The sequence below is a fragment of the Tachyglossus aculeatus genome, unplaced genomic scaffold (genome assembly GCF_015852505.1).
Source record: "Tachyglossus aculeatus isolate mTacAcu1 unplaced genomic scaffold, mTacAcu1.pri SUPER_6_unloc_5, whole genome shotgun sequence".
Classification (NCBI taxonomy): Eukaryota; Metazoa; Chordata; class Mammalia; order Monotremata; family Tachyglossidae; genus Tachyglossus; species Tachyglossus aculeatus.
Genome location: NW_024044840.1, coordinates 2,352,280 through 2,379,334, shown reverse-complemented (window position 1 = coordinate 2,379,334; position 27,055 = coordinate 2,352,280). Strand labels below are relative to the sequence as shown.

At 43.4% G+C, this 27,055-nt stretch overlaps 3 non-coding genes and 1 pseudogene across 3 annotated transcripts; 3 read left to right on the top strand and 1 right to left on the bottom strand.

The window, feature by feature from the left end:
• The first annotated feature begins 5,539 nt into the window (after positions 1 to 5,539).
• LOC119922167 lies at positions 5,540 to 5,677 on the top strand. The gene has a single exon (XR_005448634.1). It is a non-coding gene; the product is annotated as a small nucleolar RNA SNORA7 (small nucleolar RNA).
• Positions 5,678 to 18,452: 12,775 nt separating this feature from the next.
• Positions 18,453 to 25,153, top strand: LOC119922149 (annotated as a pseudogene).
• Positions 20,009 to 20,146, top strand: LOC119922169. Its single transcript, XR_005448636.1, has one exon. It is a non-coding gene; the product is annotated as a small nucleolar RNA SNORA7 (small nucleolar RNA).
• LOC119922170 lies at positions 21,463 to 21,600 on the bottom strand. The gene has a single exon (XR_005448637.1). It is a non-coding gene; the product is annotated as a small nucleolar RNA SNORA7 (small nucleolar RNA).
• Positions 25,154 to 27,055: the final 1,902 nt, after the last annotated feature.

Sequence of the window (27,055 nt, the reverse complement as noted above, 5' to 3'; positions counted from 1 at the left end):
CTTACTACCACAAAGCAGCGTGGCTCAGTGGAAAGAGCATGGGCTTTGGAGTCAGAAGTCATGGGTTCAAACCCGGGCTCTGCCAATTGTCAGCTGTGTGACTTTGGGCAAGTCACTTAACACCTCTATGCCTCAGTTACCTCATCTGCAAAATGGGGATTAAGATTGTGAGCCCTCCGTGGGGCAACCTGATCACTTTGTAACCTCCCCAGTGTTTAGAACAGTGCTTGGCACATAGTAAGCACTTAATAAATGCCATCATTTTTATTATTAGTGTTATTATTATTACCATGTGCCAAGCATTGTTCTAAACAATAGGGTAGATGCAAGGTAATCAGGTTGCCCCACGGGGGGCTCATACTTTTAATCCCCATTTTACAGATGAGGTAACAAGGCACAGAGAAGAGAAGTGACTTGTCCAAGGTCACACAGCAGACAAATGGTGGGGAGCTGGGATTAGAATTTCTGATTCGGGGAAGGAAGGAAATTGTGCCCCTGACCTTTAGGCTAATGTTTGTCTTTATGCTCATCCTGGTCTTGTCAGTGAGGGTCTCTTTAGGCAGGGTAGATGTGGGTTTGAAGGATTGAGTCAGCTGCTACTCTGGAGTGAGGTGAAATTGGGCAGCCAAAAGCAAGGAAAGTGGAGGAAGTGCTTTAATGATGCAATAAAACAAAACCTCAGATAAAGCTGCATTTCTAATGAAACCTGTGGCAGGCAGAACGCTGTGGAGCCTTGCAATCAATGATGGTAATGGTATTATTTGTAAAGTGCTTATTATGTCACAGTCCCTGAACTCTACACTGGAGAAGATACAATATGATCAGATTAGACACAGTCCCTGTCACACCTGGAGCTCACAGTTGAGTGAGGAAGGAGAACATGCATTAAATCCCCAATTTACAAATGAGGAAGTAGAGGCACAGAAAAGCTAAGTGACTTGCTCAGTGTCACACAGCAGGCATGTGTCTGAGCCAGAATTAGAATCCTGCTCTCCTGACTCCCAGTCCTGTGCACTTTCCATTATTTATTATTATTAATAATAATAATAATGTTATTTTTTAAACGCTTAATATATTTGTACAGATTTATTACTCTATTTTACTTGTACATATTTACTACTCTTTATTTTGTTAATGATGTGCATATAGCTATACTTCTATTTATTCTGACGGTTTTGACATCCGTCTACATGTTTTGTTTTGTTGTCTGTCTCCCCCTTTTAGACTGTTAGCCCATTGTTGGGTAGGGACCATCTCTATATGTTGCCGACTTGTCCTTCCCAGTGCTTAGTGCAGTGCTCTGCACACAATAAGCACGAAATAAATACGAATGAATGAATGAATGAATGTGCCAAGCACTGTTCTAAGCGCTAAGATAGATAAAAGGTTATCAGGTTTTCCCACATGGGGCTCACAGTTTCAATCCCCATTTTACAGATGAGGTAACTGAGGCACAGAGAAGTTAAGTGAATTGTGCAAAGTCACACAGCTGACCAGTGGCAGAGCTGAGATTAGAACCCAAAACTAACGACTCCCAAGCCTATGCTCTTTCCACTAAGCAGTGCTGCTTCTCAAAAAGAAGGGACGCTTTTGAAGCAGAACTTATTAGAGGATCATCAGTAAGTTCCTTGAAGGCAAGGATCATTTTTACTAATTCTATTTATCTCTCTCAAGTTCTTAGTGCAGGACTCTGCACACCATAGATATTCAATAAATATTCTTGATTTGACTGATTTAAATAGAGGCCAAAAGGCAAAAACAGTGCCCAGCGTTACAACTAACGAACAGTGGCAAAATCAATGGCTGTGTTCGTGTAGCTCATTGTGTTTGGGGAACCCACACTAACTAGACTTTTTATCCACACATGCACATGTTGATGAATTTCTACCTCGGTGGCATTTTCGTCTATTACAAAGGACAATATATATATTATATATATCAGAATGTGCAGCTATTTGTAGGCAGAACTGAACAAGATGGGCAAAGGTTGACTGTGTCCCTCTGCCCGCTAGGGCTTTGAGAGAAATGAGAGAATAAGAAAGGTATCATATCTTGTGAGAGGAAACAATATAAGAGCATTGTGGTAGAAGAGGGCAAATTTTGTAGATATGTAATTTGTAGATTGTACACATTTTGCAGTTAAAAACCTCCTATTAGGAGCCCTCTGGAAGGCTGACCAGAACTCCCAGCTCTGGTTCAGATGGAAGTAATGAGAAAGTGTACCCCTTCTGGTGATCTTTATCTCTCAAGATACTTTAGGATTTTACTTCAACGGTTGGTCAGTTGTAACCCCTATTCTTATACTCTAAAATAGCTTCGGTTATTTGTTAGGTGGAAATCATTTAAATGAGGGTCGAAATGACTAATTCTGACCATAGGTCTGAAGGGTATCCTTGGTCCAAAACATATATATATATATATATTCCCTGGACTTTTTCTAGCATTAGTGCCTTCTATAGTATCTTATGTTTCCTTCTGTTACCGAGGGATTTGTTCGCAACACATAATCAATCTATTAATCAATCAATGCAATTACTAAATACTGAGTGCAGAGTGCTGTACTAAGCACTTGGGAAAACGCAGTTCAGAAGAACTGGTACACATGATCCCTTCTCTCAAGGAGCTTATGATATAGTCCCTGATATAGTCAGGGAGAAGGACATTAAAGTAAATTACAGGTATGGGAAGCGATATAGTATAGGGATACGTGGGGCTGGGTGGGGGTAAATATCAAAGTGCTTAAGGCATACAGATTTAAGTGCATAGGCGACACAGAAGGGTGGGAGAACATAAGGAAAATGAGGGTTTAAGCAGGGAAGTCCTCTTGGAGGAAATACGAATTTAGTAGGGATTTAACGGTCGGGAGAGTGGTAGTCATTCACTCAATCGTATTTACTGAGCACTTACTGTGTGCAGAGCACTGTACTAAGCGCATGAAAGTACAAATTGGCAACATGTAGAGATGGTCCCTACCCAACAACGATCTCACAGTCTAGAAGGGGGAGACAGACAACAAAACAAAACAAGTAGACGGGTGTCAATACCATCAGAATGTATAAATAGAATTATAGCTATATGCACATCATTAAAAAATTAATAGAGTAATAAATAGGTACAAATATGCACAAGTGTTGTGATGAGAGGAAGGGGGTAGAGCAGAAGGATGGAGTGGGGGCGTTGGGGAGGGGAGAAGGAGCAGATGAAAACGGGGGGGGGCTCAGTCTGGGAAGGCCACCTGGAGGAGGGGAGCTCTCAGTAGGGCTTTGAAGGGAGGAAGGGAGCCAGTTTGGTGGATATGTGGAGGGAAGGCATTCCAGGCCAGGGGTAGGACATGGGCCAAGTGTCGACGGTGGAACAGGCAAGAACGAGGCACAGTGAGGAAGTTAGCCGCAGAGAAGCAGAGTGTGCTGGCTGAGCTGTAGGAGAGAAGGAAGGTGAGGTAGGAGGGGGCGAGGTGATGGAGAGCTTTGAAGCTGTGAGTGAGGAGTTTTTGCTTGATTCGAAGATTGATAGGCAACCAATGGAGATTTTTGAGGAGGGTAGTGACATGAAGCAGCGTGGCTCAGTGGAAAGAGCCTGGGCTTGGGAGCCAGAGTTTGTTGGTTCTAATCCTGGCTCTGCCACTTGTCTGCTGTGTGACTTTGGGCAAGTCACAACTTCTCTGGGCCTCAGTTCCCTCATCTGTAAAATGGGGATTAAGACTGTAAGCCCCTCGTGGGACAACCTAATCACCTTATATACACCTCAGCGCTTAGAGCAGTGCTTTGCATACAGTAAGCACTTAACAAATACCACGATTATTATTATTATTATTATTATTATTATTATTATTATTATTTTGCCCGGAGCATTTCTGTACAAAGATAATTCGGGCAGCAGAGTGAAGAATAGATTGAAGCGGGGAGACACAGGAGGATGGGAGATAATTATGAAGGAGGAGGGAGTTTGAGACCAGAGGGAGAACATGGGCAAGGTGTGGGCTTCGAAGATAGATGAGGTAAAAGTACAGAGAGTAAACTGGTGTGAGGAGTGAAGTGTGAAGGCTGGGTTGTAGTATAGGATCAGTGAGGTAAGGTAGGATGGATAGAGCTAAGTGTCTTAAATCCAATGGTAAAGAGATTTTATTGGATGCAGAGGTGGATGCGCAACCACTAAGGATTTTCCAGGAGTGGTGAGACACATCCAACTTTGTTACAATTTTTGTATTTTATACCTTCCTCTGGTCCTTCTCCCCCTCTAGAGTGTACGCTTGTTATGGGCAGGGAATGCGTCTGCTAATTCTCGCGTGTTGTACTCTCCCGAGCATTTAGTACAATGCTCTATACATAGTAATTGCTCAGTGAATCCCAATGATTGATTGGTTGATTATATCATGACCCTGTGATCTCACTGATGTGCTTTGTGTGCTCAAATTAATGAAATGCTAGTTTCCCTCAGCCTATAATTATCTTTGTTTTTTTTCTAGGCCTTCAACTTTTATAATGACATATATCAAGTCTTCCTTTCCAGCTCTATTTCGTCAAAAGGAATCATCCCACCACACCTTTCCACAAATATCCGAATTAGAGTTGACAAACTGAAGTGAGACCTCATAAGGCCAATTCCAGCATCTTTCATAGTGGAGAGGGATATAATAATTATGGTATTTGTTAAGTGCTTACGATGTGCCACCATATATTAAGCATTAGAGTGGATACAAGCAAATCAGGTTGGACCCAGTCCTTGTCCCATGTGGAGGTCATAGTCTCAATCCCCATTTTACAGATGAGGTAACTGAGGCACAGAAAAATGAAGTGACTTGTCAAGACCACCCAGCAGACAAGTGGCGGAGCGGAATTAGAACTCACGACCTTCTGACTCCCAGGCCCTGTGCTCTATCATGCTTCCTTATGTCATACTCTACTAGAATTGGGCCAGCCTCAGATCCCCAACCCCTAAAAGGGATATGATTTGGGTTGAATTAGATGAAAAGATAGGTTGACAGTAGGAGAAAGCAAATTATTGTTTTTACTATTACTGTGGTATTTATTATGTGCTTACTCTGTGTCACACACTGAACTAAGCACAGACAGATACTAGAAAATATGGTCGGACACAGTCCCTGTCTCACATGGAACTTACAGTCTTAGTGGGAGGGAGAACAAGTATTGATCCCCCATTTTAAAGATGAGGAAACTGAGGCACAGGTAATTTAAGTAGTTAAGTGAATTGCCCAAGGTCGCAAAGTAGCTGAGGGATTGCTTGTGCGACAGGGACTTGTGTCTGACCTCATTACCTTTTATCTACCCCAGTGTTTGGTACAGGGCCTGGCACAAATTACTTAACAAATACCACTGTTTTTTATCGTCATTATTATTATAGTTGTTCAGTGGCAGAACTCGGATAAGAACCCACGTCCTCTGACTCCGAAGCTTGTGTTCCTTCCACTTGGCCACACTGCATCAAAATGACAATTCTCTTAGGAGGGTTTCACATCTTCAGTGCACTCCCTAGATAGGGAAAAGTTACACCCAATTTAAACTACTCCTACTTGATTCTCCCCCTCTCAGGGTCACACCTGGAGAGTTTGCAGTACTCTACCAGTCTCGACTATAGGAGGGTGAGTCGAACAGAGGCATATCCATTCCTTTCCTAGCTTGGGCAGCGGCTAGCGACTGGAAGGCAATCTGCTAAAAGGCAAAGCTCACCTGTGCTGGGCAGCAGCAGCATGGGAAAGAGTCGAAGGTGTAGACTCAGGTTTACTGCATAGAAGGACGTAATGGTAAACCACTTTCATATTTTTACCACGAAAACTATGGATAAACCACCAGAACGATTGCAGATGGGGGCAGAGTGCTCTGGGAGAGAAGTGTCCATGGCGTTGCTCTGGGTTGGAGAAAATTCAACAGCATAAGACAAGACAAGTTGATTCTCTCTTTCAGTCACTGCACTGTAATAAATGTGGCTACCATAAGTTGTTGGAGCTGCTTTCTTTGGGAATAGATTCCCCAGAGATTAGAAGTAAAGATCGGCGGGGGCTATGCTTATGTCAAAATATCAATAAAAAGTTAATCTAAAATCAACTAAGCATGATAAGGGGGAATAGAGTTAAATTGTATTATCTATATTTATTATTATTATCAAGAGCTGTTGAGTCATTTCCAATTCATAGCGACTCTATGGATACATTTTCTCCAGAATGTCCTGTCCTGCGATAATCCACAACCTTTCTAAAGGTTCTTTCTTTATCTTTGTAATGGTCTCTATACATCTAGCGGCTGGTCTGCCTCTTCCACGTTTTCCCTGGACTTTTCCTAGCATTAGTGTCTTCTCCAGAGAATTAGTTCTCCTGAATATGTTTCAAAAATATGATAATCTAATTACTTATTTTATATGGATTTTGTTTCTAGTATTGACTTTTCCCCCATATAGATATCAATGAAAACCCAAGATGGATGAAGGAAATTACAGTGTAATTGCTGAGTCCATTTTCTTGGGGTTGAGTTGTGATCCAGATTTGCAGATCATACTTTTTGTGGTCTTTCTGATTATCTACACGATCACTCTAATGGGGAACCTGGGAATTATACTATTAATCAAGATTGATGCTCAGTGTCATACCTCCATGTACTTTTTCCTCAGCAACATAGCTTTCTTAGACACGTGCCTTTCCTGTGTCATTGCTCCCAGGACACTGATCAACTCCTTTTGTGGAAAGGAAAACCATTTCCTATACTGGGTGTGTGGCTCACGTGTGCTTCTTTGTTGCTCTAGAGACTACAGGGTGCTTTTGCTGGCTGCCATGGCCTACGATCGCTTTATCGCCATCCGTCACCTGCTGCATTATTCTGTCATTATGTCCCACAGGATATCTGTCTCCCCTGTAGTTGGGTCTTATATTTATGGATTCCTGAATTCTATGATCTACACAGTTTTTACCTTTAGTTTATCCATTTGTGGGCATCGTACAATTAATCACTATTTCTGTGATGGCCCACCACTCTTATCTATCTCCTGCTCCAACACATCTGTCAGTCAGAAGCTGTTTTTTGTGCTCATTAGCTTGAATGGACTCAGCACGATAGGGATCATTGTGGATTCTTATGCTTACATCCTATTCGCCATCCTGAAGATACGTTCTTCTGAAGGCAAACACAAAGCCTTTTCTACTTGCACTTCACACATCATGGTCGTTGCCATATTCTATGGCACCATCTGCTTTATGAACTTACAGCCAATGTCAATCAATCAATCAATCAATCAATCATATTCATTGAGAGCTTACTGTGTGCAGAGCACTGTACTAAGCGCTTGGGAAGTACAAGTTGGCAACATATAGAGATGGTCCCTAGCCAACAGTGGGCTCACAGTCTAAAAGGGGGAGACGGAGAACAAAACAAAACATATTAACAAAATAAAATAAATAGAATAGATATGTACAAGTAAAATAAATAAATAAATAGAGTAATTAATTCGTACAAACATATATACATATATACAGGTGCTGTGCGGAAAGGAAGGAGGTAAAGCGGGGGGGATGGAGAGGGGGAGGAGGGGGAGAGGAATGAGGGGGCTCAGTCTGGGAGGGCCTCCTGGAGGAGGTGAGCTCTCAGTAGGGCCTTGAAGGGAGGAAGAGAGCTAGCTTGGCAGATGTGCGGAGGGAGGGCATTCCAGGCCCGAGGGATGATGTGGGCCGGGGGTCAATGGCGGGACAGGCGAGAATGAGGTACGGTGAGGAGATTAGCGGCAGAGGAGCGGAGGGTGCGGGCTGGGCTGTAGAAGGATAGAAGGGAGGTGAGGTAGGAGGGGGCGAGGTGATGGAGAGCCTTGAAGCCGAGGGTGAGGAGTTTTTGTCTGATGCGTAGGTTGATTGGTAGCCACTGGAGATTTTTGAGGAGGGGAGTAACATGCCCAGAGCGTTTCTGGATAAAGGCAATCCGGGCAGCGGTGTGAAGTATGGATTGAAGTGGGGATATACGGGAGGATGAGAGATCGGAGAGGAGGTTGATACAGTAGTCCAGACGGGATAGGATGAGAGCTTGAACCAGCAGGGTAGCAGTTTGGATGGAGAGGAAAGGGCGGATCTTGGCAATGTTGCGGAGTTGAGACCGGCAGGTTTTGGTGATGGATTGGATGTGAGGGCTGAACGAGAGAGCAGAGTCGAGGATGACACCAAGGTTGCGGGCTTGTGAGATGGGAAGGATGGTAGTGCCGTCAACAGTGATGAGAAAGTCAAGGAGAGGGCAGGGTTTTGGAGGGAAGACAAGGAATTCAGTCTTGGACATGTCCAGCTACTCCCTGGAGAGAGATAAAAAAAAATCGGAGTTTTACACTTTCGTGATCCCCATCCTGAATCCCCTGATCAATAGTGTGAGGAACAAGGAAATGAAAGATGCCATGAGGAAGGTAATAGAGAGAAAATCATGCTCTCACTGCTAATGTCTTTTATCAATGCCCAGGAAGCACCAGAGAAAAATAGCAGCTGGATGAATCTTGTTCTTCCCTATAGCCCGTTGTCATTTCAGTTTTATGAAATCTTTGTCACCTAACCAGTTTTTAATTTGCAGAAGTCTCATTGAAGCATTGTTTTTTTTTTCTTTTTTGAAGTCTTCTTGGTTAGTGTACATTCTCTACAGGTCATCATATGCTAAAATGCAGCTATACATTTCTATTTTTCCACTTCATTTACTAAGAGCCATTACACTGGAACATCCTAAACACTGTTTCTCACACTTTAACTGCTAATATTTGCAAGTTCTGCAATATGGCCTACAGGAAAGAGGCTGTGCCTTAGAGTTAGAGTGGGCAGGGCCACCTCCTAGTTTCTGAGGAAATAGTGGACTTCACATACTTGCTGACATCTTTGACCCTGACCCTCTTGAAATAAATTTCGTGCTTCAAAACGAGGGAAAAAACCCTCACCCCCTTGTTCACTTTCTGGTCTGTCATTTGTCCCATGTCTCCATAAATCACCTTATTGACCATTCCTTTATATTCATTTACTTTTTTAAAAAAAAGTGAAATCCTCTTTTGGAACTAATGTTGACATGATTTGGAGTGAAAGGCATGTGGATCCTCAGCTGAGGTTCCTACCTGAAACACAAATGGACAAGGAGACACTAATACTGTGAAAGCCTACACAAAATTGGTATTAGCTTTTTCATTATTTTTTCCATCACAAGTTCTCCCACGTCTTCTAGCACCAAGGAGACAGGGGAGAAGGAATAGGGAAATCTTATTTAGTTGGCTATTTTAAAATGTGCTTTGGTTTTAGTGCTCCTAAACTACATCTTGACCTTGGAGAAAGAGAGCAGTTATCCTCTTGAAACACTCTGAGCATAGGAATAAACCAGAATTCAGGAAAGGAGTAACCTGCAAACTTAAAATAAAATCAGGACCGAGCCCAAAAGGCAAAGACGAGGCTCTGGAACCCTCTCCCCTGGATATTCTTCTTCAGTTTAACATCAGATTTCTGAAGACGAGGGCATATCTCTTTGTTGAACTGTGACCCCCCAACCCCCCCAAATCATGGTATCTTTATTTTTCGATGTTGTTTGGTTAACATTGTTCTTAGATTCTGCAATAATTTGTTTTGTTTCACAAGTTAGCATATTTTATACTTAAGGTACCTTCACTAGACTCCTCAACTTACAACTGAACATAGCTCACCCACTCATTGTACAAAGACAAATTATTTAATCAACCAGTGGTATTTATTTAGTGCTTACTATATGCAGAGAACTGAACTAAACACTTGGGAAAGTACCAACAATAGAAATGGTAGATAAGATCCCTGCTCCTGAGGAGCTTACATTTCTAGAGGGGGCAGATTGATTTCTTCAATGGCTCAGCTATGTAGCCCATTATTCTCTCTGTGGAATTTCGGAAGCCATATGGCTCACCTAGACAAAGGAATGGAGAAGTAAGACTAGAGAAGCGCTAGAGGTGAGTTATGGAAAATTACATCTATACACTATGCAACCAACTGTTCACCGTTTCTGCTACTTTTCGCAAGATTCAGTGTGCTCTGTTGTGCTGACTATGGTATTTCCAGCTTTGTAAGAGCAGCTTCTCGAAATGAAAAATGCAACGCCTTTTTGAGGCAACTGCTCTCCCCATCACTGGGTCTGTCAAGTCAATTTAAGAGAGCTAGTTTGAATTCTGAAGGACAAAATATAAAATCTTTATTCTACCTTAGCAGAGTATTATTTTTTTGGCCTTAACTGCCCCGTTTCTTAAATTTTCTCTCTGCTTCTTCATGTAGTCAAAATGTGTAGTTCAAGGGGTGGAGCTCCCTTAGTTCTTTTTTTTCATACTGCGTAAAGACACAATTTGTTCATTTAAATTCCACACCCACACATTTTAAAATAATAATAATGTTAACTTAAGTGCTTACTATGTGCTCAATTCTGTACTAAGAGCTGAGGTAGAGACAATAATAATAATAATAATAATAATAATAATAATAATAATTCTGATATCTGTTAATGGTTTAATATGTGTCAAGCATTGTTCCAATTTCTGGGATAGATACAAGATAATCAGGTTGAACCCAGGCCCTGTCCCACATGGGGCTCACAGTATTAATCCCCATTTTACAGATGAGGGAACTGAGGCACAGAGATGTGAAGTGACTTTCCCAAGGTCACACAACAGACATGTGGCAGAGCTGGGATTAGAACCCATGTCCTTTGACTTCCAGGTCCGGGCTCATTCCAAGAGGTCATGCTGCAGTATTTTATTATTTGTAATAACAGTGCCCTGGAACAAAAGCTTTGTCTTTATTTACCCATTATCTCTCGAGGGAGCACAGTAGCCACCAAAGTTTTCACTGACAGAACTCTTTTAGAGGCCCATTAATAATAAGGAACAATCATATATGCACAATGAGGGGTTGGAAGGGAGAATAATAATAATAATAATAATAATAATGATAATTTTAAGCACTTACTATGTGCCAAACACTGTTCTAAGCGCTGGGGTAAATACAAGGTAGTCAGGTTGTGCCACGTGGGACTCACAGTCTAAATCCCCATTTTACTGATGAGGTAACCAAGGCACAGAGAAGTTAAATGATTTGCCCAGTGTCTCACAGCAGACAAGTGGCGGAGGCAGAATCCCCTAAAGGAACTACTGTCATCTTTTTCTCTTCAATGCTCAAATCTACAGTCAGTCAGTCACTCAGTCAGTAAGTCATTTTTATTGAGCATTCAATCAATCAATCAATCGTATTTATTGAGCACTTACTGTGTGCAGAGCACTGTACTAAGCGCTTGGGAAGTACAAGCTGGCAACATATAGAGACAGTCCCTACCCAACAGTGGGCTCACAGTCTGGGAGACAATATAACAATGTAACAAACACATTTCCTACCCACAATGAACCTAGAGTCTAGAGTTAGATTCATGTGAGTGTTCACCTAGATATCCGGCCCCAGCCCACCTCATCCCCCGGGTCTGGAATGCCCTCCCTCTGCCCATCCGCCAAGCTAGCTCTCTTCCTCCCTTCAAGGCCCTACTTAGAGCTCACCTCCTCCAGGAGGCCTTCCCAGACTGAGCCCCTTCCTTCCTCTCCCCCTCGTCCCCCTCTCCACCCCCCCATCTTACCTCCTTCCCTTCCCCACAGCACCTGTATATATGTATATATGTTTGTACATATTTGTTACTCTATTTATTTATTTATTTATTTTACTTGTACATATCTATTCTATTTATTTTATTTTGTTAGTATGTTTGGTTTTGTTCTCTGTCTCCCCCTTTTAGACTGTGAGCCCACTGTTGGGTAGGGACTGTCTCTATATGTTGCCAACTTGTATTTCCCAAGCGCTTAGTACAGTGCTCTGCACACAGTAAGTGCTCAATAAATACGATTGATGATGATGATGATGATATCCAAAGGAAACTGGAGGCCACTGCTCAAATTTACATGACACAGATGCATAGTATAGTGCACTGCACATAGTAGTGTTCAATAAATACCATTTGCTGATTGAAAATTAGTAACACGTTCCTCCTTTAGAATACCTTTAATAATAATATTGATGGTATTTGTTAAGTGTTTACTTTGTGCAAAGTGCATCTCAAGTATAACTCAAAGCAGTGGAACCAAGTCAGGCATGTGAACTATCTGGATGCATACATCCGACCTATACACCCCACAATAATACATTCTTGAACAATTTACAGTGCTTAAAGAAAGCAGTATTACACTCTGCCATCAACCAAACACCAAAAAAGGATGCACTGTTGAAATAATTTTCCCCAAATGTCCTGAGTTTTAAAAGCAGTGAAAAGCTCCAGTGGTTAAAGGTGAGGTAAAACAAGAATACTAAAACTGTCACCATAAGATATCACTGAACTCTTGTCCTGCAACATTTTTGCATTTGTGCATTCCCCTTCTAGACGGTGAGCCCGTTGTTGGGTAGGGACCGTTGCTATATGCTGCCAACTTGAACTTCCCAAGTGCTCAGTACAGTGCTTTGCACACAGTAAGCGCTCAATAAATACGATTGAATGAATGAATGAATTTAAATATTCTAGTTTCCTTAAAGAGTTAATGTGCCTCAGCTAGAGCTTGATCAAACCCCAAGGAAGGACTAATCCCTGGGGAAAATCTGGTTCACTGCACATTATAGCCTGGAACATTTCCTTGCTTGGCTACCTGCATGAGGTAGCAAAGATAGAACTGATTATTTTAAGAAATGAAATTTACAAATGTGCTTCTCTGTCAGAAATGCTTCTCTATCCATTTCCCCCCTCAAGCTACTCCCATAAACAGTGTCACTCCCATGAACAGTGTCACATTTAGCATTACATTTCTCGACTGTGTTAATACAGCACTGATAATAGTTATTAAATTTTTCTATAGACTCCTCATAAGCTTTCCACAATAACAACCTTTCTGCAATAGCCTAAGGATGGAGAATGTAATCCTATCTTCCCCACTTACCTGCTGTGTGACCTTAGGCAAGTCACTTAACTTCTTTGTGCATCAGTTCCCTCATCTGCAAAATGGGGATTCAATAGCTGTTCTCCTTTCTACTTAGATTCTGGAATCTGATTATCTTGTATCTACTCCAGTGCTTGGCACATAGTACTGAGACTGTGAACCCCACATGGGACAGGGGTTCAACTCAATTTGCTTGTATCCACCCCAGCATTTACTCCATTGCCTGGCACCTAGTAAGCGTTTAACAAATACCATTATAATTATTATTAAGCAGTTAACAAATACCATAATTATTATTAGGAAGTCCCTCGCCAAGAAAAGACTGAGGGAAGAGCAGTAGAGATGACAGGAGAGGCTGAGAATGACAGATTGGGGCGGGGGGGTGGCATTTGTCTAATTGATATAAATTTAAAACAAATATTTAACATCTTCAAAACGTGAAATCAAAATAAAAAGACCATCTTTAACTGATAATCGTATTAATGAGAAACCTGAGCTTATTGGTCTTTGAGGGAGATTAGTTAGAAAGGCAGAAAGGCAAAGATATTGAGGCAGTAAATGCTGGCAATCTTAATGATCTCTCAGTAAATGCTAATGTCGCATCAGAGTGTCATGGCATTTATTATTCAATTTATTATTCAATTATTTAGAGGCAAAGAACCTTTTTAACAGAATTAGAAATTCATTTTTGTTTCTGTTTCAGACCACTCTGGTTGTGAGGAATTCTTAGTGTAAGTCTAGAGCTTAATATAGTGCTCTGTATACAATGAGCGCTCAATAAATGCGATTGAATGAATGAATGGAGTCTACTGTAGAGGACACTGGATGAGCCGCAGTCCTTGGACTTCAGGACTGAGGACCCGAGCAGAGGAGTTGATGCTAGTACTAGAAATCTGCCTAGGACCACTGACATTCTACCATGTTCCCCTTGGAGCACAGATGCAACAAGTAAATAGGCAGGTAGAGGTACAGCTGACCATCCAACACCCCTGGACTGGGACCCCTCCCATTATCACTAGACTCATCCCTCTAGTCCATCTAAGTAGCCAACCAGGGCCGTGGGACATTCTGTCCCCCTGCTTTCCCCCTCCTCCGCCCCCGCCACCTAAAATGACCTTCTTTGGGGAGCCTCCACTCCCTCCTTCCTTGTGTTAGGACTGGATGTGACTGATTCCCCCCGCCCCCCTCCCCGGGTAAAAAGGACCTTATTCTCACTGTGTTACTTTTAACAATGGCCTGCATTCTCACCTACTCAGTCCACCCATATTATTTGGGTGTTTACTCCTCTCACCAGGCCTCTCCTCTGCCATGTCCCCCATAACAGTTTCACCCTTCTCCAGAACTGCCATCCGCAGGGCTCCCACCTCCACCGCCTCAGAGACAATTCAGCCAAGAGCTCCTGGACTCTCCTTGCCATTGGCCTTCTTGATTTGATTGACCCTTGGACAATTCAACCTTCTACTCTGGGCATCACCGACTAATTTTATTGTTGCTATTGCATGTTGTTAACTGCTCTCTGTGCTGTCATTTACCTCGCTGACCTCACCATGACCTTCCAGTTCCCCTGCTCCCATCTTTTACCAGTCCTCACCTTCCCCTTCCCCTCTCCCACCCATCTCTTTCCCTCCCTTCCCTCCCTCCACCCCTCATTCCCGCCCCCTCCCTAGAATCCCTCTGTAGCAGCGCCAACCCTCATCCCGTACCATTTTGCATTTCCCCACCAAACCCCTCCCTTCCAATCTCTTCTATCTCCTCTTCCCCGCCCCTGTCCCATCCCAGTTCTCCTGTCTCATCACCAGCCCTCATGCCAATCTCCCCACCCAGGCCCCCGCCAACTCATTCCCAACTAAACTCTCCCCACTCCCTTCCTGCTCCCTCCCCTCCCTCCACACCTGCTGCCAAGTGTGGCCTATGGAACCCCCTCTTCATTATAGGTAAGCTTCCTTTCATTCTTGACCTGCTTCTTTACCACTCTCTACTCCTTCTCACCATCAGTAAGACTTGGCTCACCCCTGAGGACTGGTCTGTTCTCCTGCTCTCTCCAGCGGTGGCCTCCTCTTCTCCCAGTCCCTCAGACTCACCGGGAAAGGAGGAGGTGTTGTCTTCCTTCTCGCACCCCAGTGTCACTTTCGCACTATCCCTCCTCCCCCTTCCCTTTCCTTTCCCTCCTCTGAAACCCATATTATTCGCCTCTACCACCCCCTCCGGATTCTTGTAGCCATCGTCTACTGCCCCCCTGATCCCACTTCCAACTTCTTTAACCATTTTGACCCCTTTCTCACCTTCCTTCTCTCCTTTTCCATGCCCACTCTCATCATCAGAGACCTCAACATCCACATGGATGTACCCAGTGACTCTTCTGCCGCCCCCTTCTATCTCTCCTTGACTCCGCCAAACCACCTACTCCACTCCACCTCGCCCACTCACCCACTTGGTCACACCCTCGACTCATCATCTCTTACCGCTGCACTATCTCCATTCTCACCAACTCTGAAATCCCTCTCTCTGACCATAACGTTCTCACTTGCCTCCTCTCTCACACTCCTCCCTCCTGTAAATCTATATTACTACACCACAGAGACCTCGGCTCTCTCTACCCCATCCATCTCTCTCAGCGCATCGCACCCCACCTCGCCTCCCTATCCTCTCTTCTTACTCTTGTTGACCAGATTACTGCTCTCAACTCCACTATCTCTACTCAGCTCTTGTTCCTCTTTTCCTTCGACGCTCTCGAAACCATTAACCCACAGCCCTGGATCATTGCCCCTGTCTGCCTCTTTTGCTCTTCTGCTCGAGCTGCTGAACGTTGCTGGCAAAAGACTAAACACCATGCCAAGCCTGTTCACTTTAAAGTTATCCTTTCCTGCCTTAACTCTGCCCTCTCATCTGCCAGGCAAAACTATTTTTCTTCCCTTATTGACACCCATGCTCATCACCCTCATCGGCTGTTCTGGACATTTCACTCCTTCCTCGGGCCCCCTGTTCCTCCCCCTCCTCCATTCTACACCTCCAACGATCTGGCCACCTGCTTCATTAGGATAATTGACACCATTAAGTCCGAGTTCCCCAAAGTCACCCCTCTCCCTTCTCCAACGCCCCCTGCTCTCAATCATCTCCTCTACTTTCCCATCCTTCACAACAGTATCTTCAGATGAGATCTTCTCCCTCCTCTCAAGTGCCACCCCATCCACCTGTGCTTCAGACCCCATTCCCTCTCGTCTTATGAAGCCTCTCACCCCTTCCCTCCTCCCCTCCTGAACTTCCATCTTTAACTGCTCACTCTCCAATAGTTTCTTCCCCTCTGCTTTCAAACATACCCATGTCTCCCCCATCCTATAAAAAACCTCTTTTGACCCCATTACCCCTTTTAGTTATCGCCCTATCTCTGTCTTATCCTTTCTTTCCAAACTCCTAGAGTGAGTCATCTACACTCGCTGCCTCGAATTCCTCAACTCCACCTCTTTCTTAGACCCCCTTCAATCTGACTTCCGTCCCTTCCACTCCATCTAAGCTGCCCTCTCAAAGGTCACCATTGACCTCCTTCTTGCCAAACCCAATGGTTCCTACTCTTTCCTAATCCTCCTCGACCTCTCAGCAGCCTTTGACACTGTGGACCATCCCCTATTCCTCAACACGTTATCTAACCTTGATTTCAGGGACTCCATCCTCTCCTGTTTCTCCTCTTATCTCTCTGGCTGTATATTCTGAGCCTCCTTCGTGGGCTCCTCCCCCTCCCCCCATCCCCTAACTGTAGGGGTTCCTCAAGGGTCAGTTCTTGGTCCTCTTCTGTTCTCCATCTATACTCACTACTTTGGTGAACTCAGCTCCCATGGCTTCACCTATCATCTCTAAACAGATGGCAACCAAATATACATCTCCTTCCCTGGTCTCTCTCCCTCCCTCCAACCTCCTATATCCTCCTGCCTTCAAGACATCTCCACCTGGATGTTCACCCACCACCTAAAGCTCCACAGATCCAAGACTGAGCTCCTTATCTTCTCTCCCAAACTCTGTCCTCTCCCTGAATTTCCCGTCACTGTGTACGGCACTACCATCCTTCCCGTCTCACAAACCCGCAACCTTGGTCTCATCCTTGACTCCACTCTCTCATTCACCACACATATCCAATCTGTCACCAAAACCTGCTGGTCTCACCCTCACACAACATCGCCAAGATCCACCCTTTCCTCTCCATCCTAAACGCTAACTTGCTGGCTCAATCTCTCATCCTAGCCTGACTGGATTACTGCATCAGCCTCCTTTCTGATCTCCTATCCTCCTGTCTCTCCCCACTTCAGTCTATACTTCACTCTACTGCCCAGATTATCATTCTACAGAGACACTCTGGCATGTCATTCCCCTCCTCAAAAATCTCCAGTGGTTGCCTATCAATGTTCGTGTGTAGTAAAAACTCCTCACTATCAGCTTCAAGGGTCTCCATCACCTTGCTCCGTCCTACCTTACCTCATCTCTCCTTCTACAGCTCAACCTGCACCTTCCATTCCTCTGCCACTAACCTCCTCACTGTGCCTCGTTCTCGCCTGTCTCTCCATGGACCCCTAGCCCACATCCTTCCCCTGGCCTGGTATACCCTCCCTCCGCACATCCTCCAAACTAGCTCTCTTCCTCCCTTCAAAGCCCTACTGAGAGTTCACCTCCTCCAGGAAGCCTTCCCAGACTGTGCCCACCTTTTTCCTCTCCTCCTCCTCTCCCCATCACCCCCTTCCCGCCCTCTGTCCTACCCCCTTCCCCTCCCCACAGCACTTAGGCATATATGTATATATATACATTCATTCATTTATTTATTCAATCGTACTTATTACTGTATTTATTTTATTAATGATATATATACCTATACTTCTATTCATCTATCTTGATGGTGTTGACACCATCTGTCTACTTCATTCATTCATTCATTCAATCGTATTCTTTGAGCGCGTACTGTGTGCAGAGCACTGTACTAAGCGCTTAGGAAGTACAAGTTGGCAACATATAGAGACGGTTCCTACCCCAAAGTGGGCTACTTGCTGCTATGCTTTGTTGTCTGTCTCCCCCTTTTTGACTTTGAGCCTGTTGTTGGGAAGGGATTGTCTCTATCTGTTGCTGAATTGTACTTTGCAAACGCTTAGTACAGTGCTCTGCACACAGTAAGGGCTCAATAAATAAGATTGAATGAATGAATGAATGAATGCATGAATGAATATAGCCCTAAGATTTCTCTCTATACAACCTGACTTCTGTGAAAGCATTTTCAGATTGCATCCATATTTAAGGGGACAGCATGCTTGCCGACTTTGATAGTAAGTGAGGGTTTCTGTTGCTTCTGACTAGGACTGACAATTTTGTTCTTTGTGAAAGTGTACTGGGACTAAATCTGACTGCGTGATCTGATGGTCGGTAGGGTTAGGATTCCACATTATTGCTGATCTTTGAGACCAGAGAAGGGAGTTTATGAACAGCTATTGGGAGGAAGCAGATATGCAAACTCTTAAAAAACTTTCTCTCCCTACCTTTCCCTAGCCAAGATGGTTCCTCTCTTGAAGTTGAATATTGATATCTACTCCCGATGTTTGGAACACCTAGTATGTGTTCCTAATATCTAGTTTGTCTATTCATATTAATGTTTGTCTCTCCCTCAAGACTGTAAACTCATTGTGTGCAGGGAAATTGTCTGCTAATTCTGTTTTATTGTGCTCTCCCAAGTACTTAGTACAATGCTTTGCACATAAGTACTCAAAAATATGATTGATTGATTCATTAATAGTGTGTGTCCCACCTTTGCTATCAACAGATAAATGGGAACTCCACTAGATACAACTTATTGGTTCCCCTCATTGCTAAATACATTCTATCTCTAAGATCTGATCTGTAAATCAACCTGGAAGAACATATGATAATGTTATACTGTCTGTATTAATGTCAGTTTCCCCCTCTAGGCTGCAAGTTCATTGTGGGCGAGGAACATATTTACCAATTCTATTGTATTGTACTCTCCCAAGTGCTCAGTACATTGCTCAGCACACAGTAAGGGCTCAATAAATACCACTGATTGACTAATTGATTTGAACTGCCCAATCCTTATGCTTTCGTATTGCTTTCGTATTTGCTTTGGGTCACGAGACCCAATAAGAACATTCCCAAATTGGATCCCAGAACAGACCTGGAAAGTCAATGAAAAACAAATTATTTTACTCCCTTGTCCTACCCAATCCCCCTAGGAAGGTGGATAACCCAGGGAAATTAAATGTCTTACTGAGTTGCCTATTTAAATGCCTAGATCCATTTCATAGTCAATCGTGGCGAAAAAAGTGGGTTATCTTCATTTACTATTCATTGTTCGGCCTCCAAGTGAAGACCCTTATGAAGTTTCAAAGAGAGTAGACTCGGAAGGTAGCCTACTGCAGTTTACCCTGATCACTATTTATTATTTACTCAGTCAATCATAATCAACCCTATATGGCTCTATTGTGATAGCATATTTTGTATGGTTTGCATGCCCTAATCGTTGAGTCTGGAGTGTCATTCCTTCAGTCGTATTTATTGAGCGCTTACTGTGTGCAGAGCACTGTACTAAGCGCTTGGAAAGTACAATTTGACATTAGAGGCAATCTCTACCCAACAACAGGCTCACAGTCTAGAAGGGGGGAGACAGACAACAAAACAAAGCAAGTAGACAGGCATCAATAGCATCAATATAAATAAATAGAATTATAGATATATACACATCATTGATAAAATATATAGAATAAAAAATATGTATATAGAAACGCAGGTGCTCTGGGGCGGGGAGGGAATAGAGCAGAGAGAGTTAGTCAGGGTAATGAGAAAGGGAGGAGTAACAGAGGAAAAAGGGAAAAGTGAAAAGAGGAAAAGTGTCATCCTTTGGCATATTCCAGGGCACTGGGGTAGGAGATAGCCCTTCCAGTCAATCATTTTGGGGCTGAGATTACCCAGAAGCAAGTCTCACTGGGGGAGAATTGCTAAATGAGAAGAGTGATGATAATTTGTCAAGATGGTGCTAGCTGAACCAGTCTGTACCACATAAATCTGACAGAAATAAACTTTACTAGAGATTCCTAAGACCCTCTCAGGATAGCACCTGGAGAGTTTCCATTACTCTACCAATCTCTGCTATGGGAGGGAGAGTCAAGCAGAGGCATAGCCATTCCATTACTAGCTTGGGCAATGGCTAGTGAGTGGAAGACAATCTGCTACAAATCAAACTCACCTGTGCTGGGCAGCAGCGACATGGGAGAGAGTCGAGGGTTGAGACTTAGGCTTACTGCACAGTAGAAAGCAATGGTAAAGCACCTCTGTATTTTTACCAATAAAACTCTGTGGATGCACTACCAGAACAAATGCAGATGGAGGTGGGACGTTCTGGGAGAGACATGTTCATAGTGTCACCTGGGTCAGGGACTACTCAACAGCATAAGACAAGGAAAGAGATTCCTAAATGGTCTGTTCCTAGGATGATGAGTTTCCCCTTGCTACCTTCTATAGTTCTCCAATCTCCACATACCTTGTGGCTAATGAGTATTTAGCTAATAATAACAATAATTATGGTATTTGTTAAGTGCTATGTTCCAGGCACTATATTAAGCACAGGGGTGGGTACAAGCAAATCGGGTTGGACATAGTCTCTGGCCCACGTGGGGCTCATATTCTCAATCCTCACTTTACAGATGTGGTATCTGAGGCCCAGAGAAGTGAAATTACTTGCCAAAGGGCATACATCAGACAAGTGGTGGAACTGGGATTATGACCCATGACCTTATGAATCCCAGGCCCGCGCCCTATCCACTATGCCTTGCTGCTTTTTAATGATAATTAAAACTAAGTGTGGTGTTTTTATAAGTCAGGTAACATGGCATAGTGGATAGAGCATGGGCCTGGGAATCAGAAGGATCTGAATTCTAATTCTGGCTCTACTGCTTGTCTGCTATATGGCCTCTGGCAAGTTACTTAACTTCTCTATCCCTCAGTTTTCTCATTTGTAAAATGGATATTGATAGCCTCAAATGGGACATGGACTGTTTCCAACCTGATTAGCTTGTGTCTACCCCATGCCTGTATCTACCCCGTACCTTAGGAAAGTGCGTACTATGTGCCAAGTACTATAATAAGTACTGGGTAGATACAAGATAATCACGTCAGATAGAGTCCCTGGCCCACATTGGGCTCACAGTCTAAGTAAGAGGGAGAATGGTTATTGAATCCCCATTTTACTGATGAGAAAACTGAGGCACAGAGAAGTTAAGTGACTTGCCCAAAGTCACACATCTGGCAAGTGATGAAGTATTAACACTGCTTGTTGTCCTAAGCTGTTGAGTCACGTCTGACCCATACAGACGCCATAGACACATCTCTCCCAGAACATCCCACTTCCATCTGCAATCATTCTGGTAGCTTATCCATAGAGTTTTCTTGGTAAAAATACAGAGGTTGTTTACCCTTTCCTCCTTCCGTGCAATAAATGAGTTTCTGCCTTTGACTCTCTCCCATGCCACTGCTACCCAGCACGTGTGAGTTTTGACTTGTAGCAGATTGCCTTCCACTCACTAGTCACTGTCCAAGCTAGGAATGGAATTGATATGCCTCTGCTTGACTCTCCCTCCTGTAGTAGTGACTGGTAGAATACTGGAAACTCTCCAGGTGTGACCCTGAGAGGGGTAGCACTGCTTAGAACACGCTAAAGTCAGTTCATCTAACAGAAATACAGCAGATCGGCAGGTTCCCCCTGGAGTGAAGGTGCTACAGCCTGCTACAAACTTATATCGGATGAGCAATTACAGAAATAGCCCATTTTATTGCCAAAAAAAGTGAGAGGGGTGGGGCAGAGAGCTCTGGAGTGCTTCTTAAACACCCCCTATCCTTACTCTCTTGGCTAAAGATGCTGGCATTGAGAGGCATGTTGGGTATTTGAATAGTGGAGGAAGAATGGTGGGAAATGAAAGCAGCAACATAATCCAGGATTCAGGGCAGTAGACCTTTCAGCCAGGCATGGGTACATAGAAACTGTACTCTGTACAGAGTCTCATTTCATCTAAAATAATACACTTGCAAGCTAACGCATGTCTGAGGAAAATGTGACACAGTGGTGATCTTGTTAATTTTCTCATCATCTCTTGTATGTAAGAAGGAATTAAGTACTCTCAGCTATTAGTAACCTTCATCCAATGGAGGGTAGCAATAATGTGAACAATACAGCACTGCAGATAAAGCCAAAAAGGGAAGACCTCATCTGGAAAGAGTGGGGAAGGATGCTTCTTTGGCCCATCAGATGATGTGAGAAGGCAATGGGAATGACTCACCCTCTTTTCTTCTCTCTAAACGTTTGATGAGGAATCCAAAACAAGTGTCCCATGCATACCTTGAGCGAGTACTTCAAGGAAAATGTGGGGGGAACACAGAACCTGCATTAAGGAAAATTTTTGGTGAAGCACTCTGTGTCTCATTCATTCATTCAATCAATCATATTTATTGAGTACTTACTGTCTGCAAAGTACTGTACCAAGCACTTGAGAGAGTACAATATAGTAACAGACACATTCCTGCCAAAACGAGCTTACAGTCTAATGTTACACACCTACACACAATCATTTCTTTGTGCAGTTTCCAGGCTGAAGCTTGTTGTCAGAAGAATAAATTGCTGTGTTCTCTTCAGAACAGAAGGTATACACTTGTGCAGTGGAAAAACTGACTGTTGAGTAAATTTCCATACTGTCTTTTTTTTCTGACAATACTCTAGACTGTAAACTTATCGTGGGCAGAGAATATGTCTGTTTATTGCTTAGTACAGTGCTCTGCAAACAGTAAGTGCTCAATAAATACCATTGAATGAATTAAAGAATTTGCACATCAAAAATTTCAATCAATTCTCACAATATCTCCAGGAGGTAGGAAGAGGAAGAAATTACTATCTCCATTCCAGGAAGAAGAAATTGATGTTGAGAAGTAGTAACATGCCTTAGGTCAATCAGTAGGCCAACAGTGGTGTTGAGACCAGATTTTGGGCCTCAAGACTCCCAGAATCATACCCTTTCCACAGTACTCCTTGGTGAAAATTCCTAATAGAAAATTCAGAAAGATGGTAGGGTTGCAGCTGATGAGTGCTGAGAAATCTGCACAGATAGCCCACAAATGAATACTCTAAATTGACAAATGAGTTGAATGTATCTGATCTTAGTTGAGTGATAATCCTGCCTGTTTATCAAATTGAAATTGGAAACCATTCTGTCTGCCTCCTTTCTCAATGAGCTACCCTAACATCTTCCCTCAAGAACTCTTCATGGTTTTCACTAAGTTGTTTTTCTCCTAGGTTTCTCCGGTGTGTGGATGTACTGCCTCAAATGACTCACCCTTTTTTCTCCTGTCTAAACATTCGATGGGGAATTTAAAAAAAATGTGTCCCACGTGTACTCGGATGTCAACATCGTAAGGAATAAAAAAATATCAGACCAAAATCGCACAACCGTGACTGAATGCATCTTCCTGGAGATTGTGGACTCCAAGGAGCTCCACCTCGTTCTTTTCATCCTGTTTTTAGCTGTCTATGTGGTCACCGTGCTAGGGAATTTGAGGATGATGGTGCTGATCTGGGTGGATTCACGACTCCATACCCCCATGTATTTTTTTCTCATCAGCTTGTCCTTTAGTGATGTTTGCTATTCATCCATGATAACCCCCAAGATGCTGGTGTATTTATTATCTGAGTGGAAAACCATCTCTTTTGTGGGGTGCTTTCTGCAGATGTATGTTTTCATTGTCTTGGCCACAACTGAGTGTATCCTTTTGGGGTTGATGGCCTATGACTGTTATGCTGCAATCTGCAACTCTCTGCTCTATGCAGTTATCGTGTCCAGGACAGTCTGCCTTAAAATGATCATTGGGGCATATTTTACAGGCTTCTTGAATCCAGTGATTCATACAAGTTACATTAGTAGCCTGTCTTTCTGTGACTCTAATGTCATCCAACATTTTTTTTATGAAGGCCCTCCACTCCTCAAACTCTACTGCTCAGACACCCACGTGAATGAAAAAATAATTTTCACATGTGCAGGATTTACTGTTAGGCACACGTCTAACATATTCATCACTCTAACGTCTTATACATATATTTTCTCCTCCATCTTGCACATGCACTCTGCTGAAGGCAGGCACAAAGCCTTCTCTACTTGTGCTTCCCAACTGACAGCTGTCATATTCTGTGAGATGTTAATCTTTATGTATCTACAACCTAGTTCCAGCTATTCACTAAATGAGGATCGTGTGGTGTCAGTCTTCTACGTGGTGGTGATCGCCATGTTAAACTCCCTGATCTACAGCTAGAGAAATGAGGAGGTGAAGGAAGTGCTAAAGAAAGTGATTTGGAGAAACAGAATTCCTGTGATTATTTGGGTGGTTTGGGTAATTTAGCAAGGAAGGATTGTGAGTTGATTTTAGGATCACAGGCTTGCCTTGAATTTTATGAAATAACTAACTTCTAACCCAGAAAATAGAGAGAACTAGCCTTAGGTGAGTGCTATTAGTGAATTTACTATGTTTTTCTGGATTCCGTATTATTATTACTATTATTAGTATAATGTTGCCAAACCTTCTCTGGGCCTCAGTTACCTCATCTGCAAAATGGGGAGTAAGAATATGATCTCCATGTGGGACAGGGACTGTGTCGAACCTGATTAGCTCGTATCTACTCCAGTGCTTACTACAATGCCTAGCACATATTAAGTGCTTAACAAATACTATTAAGAAAGCAAACTAAAAAACAAACAAACAAACAAACAACACAAACGTACCTTACTGTTTACCAGGGAGGGATAGAAACCAGCCAGAATCCTCCTAGACTGATTATTTAAAAATATAGTAAACCATGAAGTTCCCAAATCACCATGTAGCTTCAGAATAAAATGTAGAAAAGCAAATGGAATGATCAGTTGAACAGATAACATGAGCGCGCAGGCAAAACAAAAACATCTATGATCTAGATATAAACTTTACAAAACTAGTTTATTCCATCAGCATTGTAGTACCGATTAACTTGGATGGACAACAGAAGTTCATCAAAATCCAAGCTCTGCTCCTCAGCAGTGTGATTAGTAGAGCAGGATTTCGAGGTGCCCATCATGATCCGTTCCTAATCATCAGAGGGAGTAAAGCAATCAGTCTGAGTCTGCTGGGCTTAAGGATGAGACAAGAACTGAAAGTTTTTCAGATAGTCTTCTGATCCACTGGGAAACCTCCAACTCAGCAAATTTTAAACATGGTCAAAATTATTTGAGTTATCCCTCCAGGAATTTTAATACTTGAGGAAAGTCTGGAAGAAGATATGCAGGTGATTGTGAATGGCTTCACAGAGGCAGCATGGAACTAAGGACTGTCAGTAAGTCTGAGGAACCGTGAAATGGTGCTAAAAGTGGAAAATGCCACCGCACCGCAGAGGACAGTTTTACATGTGCACCATGTGGAATGGACTATTTTCACTCACCTTTTTAGCCCACATCCATATACATGCTCGGACGGTTATATAAAGGTAATCCATACCCCTACATTCCATTAACATGGGATTATTTTCAGACAATAATAATTTTATGAGGACCACCTGTATGCAGCAAGGAGACAAGGAAAATGTTGACTATCTCCTCCCTCAAGTGCTACTCCAGCCACCTGTGCTTCTGACCCCATTCCCTCTCATCTTATGAAATCTCTAGACCCTTCCCTTCTCCCATCCTTAACTTCCATCTTCAACCACTCACTCTCCACTGGTTCCTTCCCTTTTTGCCTTCAAACATGCCCATGTCTCCCCCACCCTAAACAAACCCTCTCCTGACCCCACCTCCCTTTCAAGTTATTGCCCTATCTCCCTCCTACCATTCCTTTCCAAACTCCTTCCACGAGTCGTCTACACCCGCTCCCTCAAATTCCTCAATGCCAACGCTTTTCTTGACCCCCTCCAATCTGGCTTCCATTCCCTACATTCCACCGAAACTGCCCTCTCAAAGGTCACCAATGACTTCCTTCTTGCCAGATCCAACGGCTCCTACTCTATCCTAATCCTCCTCGACCTCTCAGCTGCCGTCGACACTGTGGACCACCCCCTTCTCCTCAACACGCTACCCAACCTTCGCTTCACAGACTCTGTCCTCTCCTGGTTCTCCTCTTATTTTTCCGGCCATTCATTCTCAGTCTCCTTTGCGGGCTCCTCCTCCCCCTCCCATCCCCTTACTGTAGGGGTTCCTAAGGGCACGTTTTTGGTCCCCTTCCGTTCTCTATCAACACTCACTCCCTTGGTGAACTCATTCATTCCCATGGCTTCAACTATTATCTCTACGCTGATGACACCCAAATCTACATCTCTGCTCCTGCTCTCTCTCCCTCCCTTCAGGCTCGGGTCTCCGCCTGCCTTCAGGACATCTCCATCTGGATGTCCGCCCGCCATCTAAAGCTCAATATGTCCAGGACTGAACTCCTTATCTTCCCTCCCAAACCCTGCCCTCTCCATGACTTTCCAATCACTTTAATCAGCACTACCATCCTTCCCATCTCACAAGCCCGCAACTTTGGTGTCATTCTGGACTCTACTCTCTCGTTCATTCATTCATTCATTCATTCATTCATTCATTCATTCAGTCGTATTCATTGAGCGCTTACTGTGTGCAGAGCACTGTACCATGCGCTTGGGAAGTACAAGTTGGCAACATATAGAGACGGTGCCTACCCAACAGCGGGCTCACAGTCTAGAAGTGGTAGACAGACAACAAAACAAAACATATTAACAAAATAAAATGAATAGAATAGTAAGTATGTACAAGTAAAATAAATAGAGTAATAACTCTGTGGGGAGGGGAAGGAGGTAGGGTGGGCAGGGGGAGGGGGAGAGGAAGGAGGGTGTTCAATCTGGTCAGTGTTCACCCCTCACATCCAATCCACCACCAAAACCTGCCGGTCTCACCTCTGCATCATCATCATCAATCGTATTTATTGAGCGCTTACTGTGTGCAGAGCACTGTACTAAGCGCTTGGGAAGTACAAGTTGGCAACATATAGGGACAGTCCCTAACCAACAGTGGGCTCACAGTCTAAAAGACTGCAATATCTGCAGATATCTGCAATATCGCCAAGATCCGCT